Here is an 8,081-nt window from a genome sequence, read left to right as displayed (position 1 = left end):
AAACAGCATTAAATTAATATTGTAAGATTTCAAAAATTAATTATTTTATCTTACCATTTAATTTTTTTGTTTATCTATCTCACATTATGGTTTATTAAGAAAACGATAGGTTAATACAGAAAATCAAATAAAAATCATGCTAGATAATAGAGAAAATCGAATAAATTATGAAATACTCAGATTTTCATGTTTATTTCATGAAGTTGTTATAACTTCCATCTTTGAAGGTAGATATAGATTTTAAACTACCCAAGTGAAATGATCAGATAAGATACTGATACGACAATTTACTCAAACCCATTTCCGGCTAACCAAACCATTGTACGATCTATTACCACTGTTGACCAGCCATATGGCTTTAACAAATATCTATAGTCACGATATTACTTAGCCATAGGTGACTCCTACAGATAGTACGACACCACTCTCGTTAGAGAGTACGCCGTCATCCACTGGGACTGATCCTCTTATGTCTTTCCAGACCAGATAGGGGAGGGGGCAACAGATACCCCGAAGGGAAAGAAAAACAGATACCCCTCAAAGATAAAAAATCTAACGAGACATTTGATGCAATATGCATGTCAAAACGGATACACTTCGGACCATACAGGCTTCATTTCACTTTTCTCTTTTTCTTTTCTTTTATATTTTTTACTTTTACCGATTACATATTATATTTATTACAAGCAAATTCATCAAGTATTTGCAATTTACATAGCATGCTTAAAAATAAGAATAATTCGACTCATCTGAACATAAAAACATACAAAACAGACAACATAACAATCATATTAAATTAGTTTATCTAAAAATACTGCTTAAAATATTGAAAGAAATAATAGATTACTTACCGAAACCCCGATATTTTCTCCTTCGTTGTTATCTTTTTTTTCTCTTCTTCTCTCACTATACTACTATCTCTCTCTCTCTCTATCTTTCTCTCTCTAAACCTTTGAAAAATGAAAGAATGGAAGTGTAGAGAGGAAAGGAAGGGGGAAAGCAATTTAAAAAATTTTAGAACTATCATATTCGAGCCAAGTGGAAAAATCCAGTGAAAATAGAGGAGAAAAAGATGTTTGGCACGAAAAACGAGAGAGGAGGGCCTCCTCCACCGACGGCAGTGGTGCGCCGCCTAAGGCAGTGAGGATGCATTGCAAGCGCGCAAGCCTCCTACCGCGCGCGTAGGGGCTAGCCTACGCCCACTGGGCCTTGGCATGCTGGTGGCCGCGCGCGCAGGCCCTTGGTGCACAGGGCCTATCTGCGTGGGCCTGCTACGCAGACGGCGCGCGAACAGTGTGCGGCGCCTATCCATGCACGAGGTGAGGCATGGATGGCCTGCCTGCGCGCAACAGGACGCACGCAGGTCCTGACTCTACGTAGTACGCACGTCCCATGCGTGCATGCGGAGGGATGGGTGAGCTATGCGCACGTCTCGCAGCCCATGTGCGAGCATACCCACGTGCACAGTGCTCGGCACCCGCGCGGGCAACCAGACTACTCGCGGGATTTTCTTTCCGATTCTCAGTTTTTCGATTTTTTTCTTAATTTTTATATTTAAATTAAATGAGTTAGGTACAATTAATTAAAATAAATCAAATAGAAATTAATAAATAAAAATCAATCAAAATTACGAATTACGATAATTATTAAACAACGTAAATAAATTAAGTTTAACGCGGCCAAAGGCCCAAATAAATAGGATTTCTAAATCATTTTGGTACAATGATAGGCAGGGTGTTACATGTACAATTTCTTATAATAATTTTATTTAAATGCAACTAACAAATATTTTATGTAACATCCGAGCCTGGGATTTAGGCTCGAGATAATCAAAATTTTATAAATAATAAATTTGAAAATTTTATATTTTAATTCTTCTTTGAAATTTGAAGAAATATATATTTTGGGTGTATTTGAAAATAATTTTCAAAAATTAGAGCCAAACTGCAAATAAGAAAGGACTTATTTGAAAAAAAATTGAAAAACTGGGGCAAAAGTGAAAAAAATAGAAAAGTTACCACGTAGAACCGCTATGTCAGTAGCGTGGCAGACACGCAGATGCACGTCCACACGGAAAGCCACGCGGGCAATTCGCATGCTAACCAATCTAATGGCCCAAATTCACTCCTTCGCGCATGAACGACCCAAATTCGTTTCCCCTTCAAGCGTGATCAAGCAGTCCTGATGCATTCGATCGTGCGGTCTTGATTCATTTTCCAAATAAGATGGATCTAACGACAGAGATTAGGCCACGTATCCTCGAATGGACGACCCTAATTAATGGAGAAAGAGTATTTAAACTCATCCTCCATCGAAATCTTAACCTTAGCCGCAACCAGCTTGCTGGAGAAGAAGAAAAAGTGCGGTCAGAAGAGAAGCCGACCGCCGTCACTACCGCACCGGAACCCTCCCCGATGCCGGAATGTGAGGTTTTTCTTCCCTTTCGATTTGCATTTCGATTTTAAGTCACTCCAAACACATATTGGCGCTGAAAAACTAAAAAAAAAAAGCCAGAAACATATGGTGGAGCTCGGTCGAGTCGTCGCACCCGCGACCCAAAACCCCACCGGTGAGCCTGAATCCCCTTCCCCTTCCCTTCCATTTTTTAACCATTGAATTCCTTACTCGTTTCTGGTGCATGGTGACCGAAGAAAAACTCTGACCGCGAGGGAGTAATAGTGGAGTCGTCGCACCAGAAACTCCACCCACCGGTAAGTCTTGGTTTTTTTTGCCCTTTTTCTGCCAATAGGGCCAACTAACCTTGAGTTTTGCAAGTTTTTGCACAAGATTGACTAAAATTGGCCATACAAAAAAATTTTAAACCCTTTTGTTTTCTATATTGATAGTAAAGTGTTGATATTCTTATTGGGGTAGTGTAGCTCATCTATCCCTTTATTAACCATTTCATATCAGGATGATCAAGATTCGAATCCTCAGCAGTAAGAAAGTTAGTAATTAAAGGTTGTCTCCCGTCTCCTACCAGTTGCGCAGCAGAGGTCGATCCCATAAATTTCTAGTTACACTTTTCTTTCTATTATTTTAATTTCTTTTAAGGGATATTCTCGTAACTCTATTGAACATTCTGATAAAATTGTGCAAAGAATGTAAATCTTAAATTTTTAATTGCTTTCGCTAATATTTTGTAAAATTTAATATTATTATTCAATTAAATTTTGGGCTTTTACATTTTATATACTCTTTGCAATAACATAAACTTAACAATAAATTAAACATACATCTGTAACACTTCCACACCTCTAATGCAAAAACTTAAATGGTTTGAGAATAAAATAAAAAAGAATATACAATATATGTGTATGGATATAATGTGTACATATTTTTGTGTATAAATATCGTGTTAATGCCTACTTGACTATAACACTTTTGCTAAAAACATGAATAACTACATAGATTATGAAAAAATAATATTATTTTGTTTAATTAATTACTATCATCTCAAGTTTATAACAAGACTGATTAGTAGTTTTTAAATGACAATCAACTTTATAACGTTTTATTGGGTAGGAAGAGAAACAAACATTTCTATATATATATATATATATATATATTTAAATATTTTGTGTGTTAACAGGTGTGCGTCTATATATGATGTTCTCCATCTATATTCTGAACTCATATTATTCGAGTTGGAAAATGAAGAGAGAAAGATGGTATTGGATTTTTGAAATTGGTGAAGAAGAAAAATAAGCATTCAATCATTGATTGCAACTATGAAATCAATAGTTTCTTATGCATGAACTGATTTCTTTAATCTGTTTGGTTTGTTCAATACTTAGTTAATAGTTAATTTTACTCACCTTTACTTTTTTTTTAAAAAAAAAACTTGTATTGCAATGTAAAGAATTTGATAAAAGACCATAACCGATAGTGTTGTAACGTGTGGCGTTATAATGGTCACAAGAAGATGCATCCAATGCTTCAATTCTTTAAAATACAATATGGTTTTGTTAATATAATCAATCCCCAAAATGCAAAATATTAAACAAAATAGCCCACGTGAACATAATATACATAAATTTTATAGGACATAGATTTTATTTAAAAGCACACAAATTTTGTGAGCATTTATTTTTTACAAAGTTATAACTTACACAAGTTTTTTTTTTATATAAATTTTAGCCAACTAGAACAAAAGTTCTTTTGATACGTGGATTCATATCAACCATGATATAATTTTTAACGAAGAACACCATTCATTTGCTGTGGATTTAAATTTTCTTTTTTATTTAAAAGAAAAAAAAAAAAAAAAAAAAAAAGATAATTGCACCATTTTTTTTTGGTAAATTTTGCTTGTTTTTTTTTTTTTTTTCCGAGAAAGTTACTTTCATACTCAAATATGGTTTGTACCAGGACGTGCCACGTGTCACGTCAGTCACACAAAATAAATTGACGTCTCCATCTCAACCTGCCACGTCATTACACGTCGAGACAAGATAGCTCCGTACATGACGTGGCAGGATATGGCCGTTCAGATCATTATTCAACAGTTGTGGGACCCACCTGCTTGGACCTCGGGTAGGTAGAGGAGAGACTGCCGCGAGACATAAATAAAACGAGGAATTGTTCGTCGTTTCATCGAGATCTTTTCATTGGTCCACGTGTCCAATTGGATAAATCCAATTTTATCACATCATCCACACACTGAACAATAAATTTCCTACTACAATAACATGATCCTACGTGTCATTGAGCAATCTCACTTGAAGTTGTACTACAAGTAATTGATCCTTTTTTTTAACACCCAAAAATATATTATTCAAATATGTACCACGTGTCACTTGCTTTAATCTATACATATAATAAAAATTCCTCACAACAAATTGCTCATAATTTTTTTTTTTTGTATATTAAAAAACATTCGAGGGTGGTCAAAAAAGTTGAGGGTCGAAGGTAAAAGTCAAATTAATCACGTATGATATAAATAAAAAGTTTAATACACTTGGGTTATATATTATTATTTACAAAATAATATATACATGTATGCATGTTTTATCCATGCGATAAGTTTGAATTCAAGAACCTTATCCTATTTCATATCCAAGTAATTAATTTTTTAAAAAAAGTATAACATATTTTCTTGTATATATAGATAAAGGTGAAAATCAAAGTTGCGTTTGGGTGGAAGAATAGAATGGAGGCTCACGTGAAAAGCATGAGAGCAGCCGCACCCTATATTTTTCGCCCTTTTATTAATTTATTATAATCCTTCTCTTGAATTTTTTTAATTAATAAAAAGTATTGAAGTGGTTTACGAATAGAGAGCTTATCCATTACACCATTATAAATAATTGTAAGAGATTAACAAGGCAAGAAGAAGACCAAAGAGTACATCAAATTTCAAAATCCATTTTCTCTGTCTCCCTGTAGTTAACCCTTTTATCAATGGCTGCAAGGAAGATTTTCCCTGCAAGATTACCCAAATACATCTACCCAACGACAGATTCCCACAATCCAATCGGCACTCCCGCCGATTCTCAGTTGGAGTTCGACGAAGCCGATCTCTGGAATTTCAACGAGTTTTCTGCTTCACTCGATGCATCTGCCAAGTTCAAACCGCTACCCAATTCGCGTTCATCGAAGAAGAGTTCGTCGTCGTCGTCGAAGAAGACGGAAGTTGCATCAATGGTGTCTGCTTCATTGCCTCTCAAGATACCCGACTGGTCAAAGATTCTGAAGGATGAATACAGGGGAGGTGGAAAGAGAGAGAGCGACGAAGATGATGATGATGAAAATGACGACTGCATCAGCGGTGATGGTCTGGCAAGTAGAATCCCTCCCCATGAGTATTTAGCGAGGAGGAGAGGAGCTTCGTTTTCTGTTCATGAAGGGATTGGCCGTACACTCAAGGGTAGGGATTTGCGTCGGGTCAGAAATGCAATTTGGAAGAAAACTGGGTTTGAAGATTAGCAGAGACTGGGTCAGAGCCTGAGAAAGAGAGAGAAAGTAATATATATACACACACACATATATATACACAAACACATTAGATTCAGAGTTTTAAAGGGGAATTTTGAGGGGCCAGATTTTAAGCCAGCCACACCATCTTCCTCTCTCTCTCTTGATTTCTCTGTTGATCATCTCTGGTTTTGTATCGTGTTTGTTGTAATCTTCTCTAGAAGGTAAATTACTGAAATCTTACAGGGAAATCATCTGGTTTTGGATGTTTTGAGATCAAACCAGATGATCCCATTTTGTTATTATTATAATTAACTTATGAAATTCCAATTTTTTGTTAGATGGGTAGCTCTGTTTTCTGCGTCTGAATCTTTTAATTATGTTCTTCAATATAAATTGTTGATGTTGAGTTTGTATTGGTTTTATGTTGGGTGGTTGGCTTGAAAGGTACACACTAGCTAGTTAGCTGGCTAAAACAACACTTTGAAGTAAAATTAATTGTTCACGTTACTTCAATCAAAGCTTTATTCTAACCCTTTCTATTTTGTTTTATTCTCACCAACAAAATTAAATTTTACATTATGTTGCCAAACAATTCTCTCTAGTGTCAATAACAATGTTAAATAATTGAAATTCAAAGTTAAAGTTATATGTATATATAACATGGTTCTTAACATCTTATATTTGTTTAGAGATTTTGCAGCATGTAAAAATGAATAAATAAATAAATAAGAACCAATAATACATGGGACTTGTCGGTTGTGGTTTGTTGATTTTGTAGATTAATATAATTGGTGCATACCCATTTGTACATAATTTATGTACAATGTTTTTTTTATTTATTATTATAATATATATTTATTTTATTTTTAGGTAACAGTCGAAATTAAAACTTTAGAAGATAATAAACAAAAATGTAGATAATGGTTTGTAAAAGTTTATTGGTTTATTCATAATGTAAATTTAGCATTAAACGTGTCGTCATGTTGTTGTTTTTACTATTATTTTTTTGGTTGTAAACAAAGTGAATTTATTATTTTTCTTATATATGTGTCCTTTAAAATTAGTTATGTACTTTTGTTGACCAAGATGGTCATAACAAATAGGGATTAAGGTACAAAAGTCAACAAAATGGGTAGAAAATTAATGAAATATTACATTGTTTGGATAAGATAATGATGAAAATTTAGTAAAACATATTTCACCTTGCTTTTTATGAGAGGTAAATACAGAATTAAGTTTTGATTTTACTACAAAAAAGTATAATCATGTCTAATCACGTAATAATGCAACAAATATATATATATATATATATAAGTACGGAGAAATAAAATTTGAGAGTTGGATGAAAATTTTAAAAGGGAGAAATCATTATGCATTGTGCAATTCACAGGTTCATTGAATTTTTTTTCTTTTTTAAAACTAAAAATAATGATCACAAAAAACAAGTTATAGAATCATATTTTATAATAAAAATATATTTAATAAATTGGTCATATACTTTCACATTAGTGGATCTCTTGAATGTAGACACACACACACACACGCACATACGCACAACTGAAACTTCTACGAGGAAAACTTTACAAAACTGGAGAAGAAAAAATGAGAGAAAATCCCAAGAGCCCACATGAAAAAATGGATTATCCCATGTTTGGATTTTGACTAAACGAGGCATAAGTTCAAGACAGGATTAATTTAACCAGGGAACCAAACTGGAAACTGATTCAACAACGATGTTTTTTTTTTTTTTTTTTTTTTTTAAAAGGTTTATTATCCAAACACGCCCTTAACTGTGGCAGCTGCTGATGTTAAATCAACAAACAACAGGCGCTGCTGGATTTGTAGTTTACTGAATCAAGGAAGTTTTTGTTGTTTGTGTTTTAATGAACTTCACTTTACACATGTACATAAACGTATAGATCTAGTGTCATTTGGCTTGTCGAGATATTTATTAATTTTTTGGTCCACGACACATAATTACTGCTAGTGCAAGTTTAAAACAGTAAAAAAAAAAAATTGTTACATTTCATTAAAACTACGGTAAATACAATGAGACTTAAAATAGAAAAAAGAAACAAGAAACAAGAAACAAGAGTTTTGGTAAGTTTAGGGGAAGTGAAATATGTGATTGAAGATAGAAATTTATCAAGGCAAAAGTTGGT

General features: G+C 33.7%; 1 pseudogene; it reads left to right on the top strand.

Annotated features, from left to right (window-relative positions):
* Positions 1-5,146: 5,146 nt before the first annotated feature.
* LOC110810742 (protein S40-4 pseudogene) lies at positions 5,147-6,256 on the top strand (annotated as a pseudogene).
* Positions 6,257-8,081: the final 1,825 nt, after the last annotated feature.

Source organism: Carica papaya, chromosome 8, assembly GCF_054855325.1.
Source record: "Carica papaya isolate Zhongbai chromosome 8, ASM5485532v1, whole genome shotgun sequence".
Taxonomy (NCBI): domain Eukaryota; kingdom Viridiplantae; phylum Streptophyta; class Magnoliopsida; order Brassicales; family Caricaceae; genus Carica; species Carica papaya.
The sequence above is the reverse complement of the archived record's forward strand: the minus strand, read 5'-3'. Positions and strand labels throughout refer to the sequence as shown.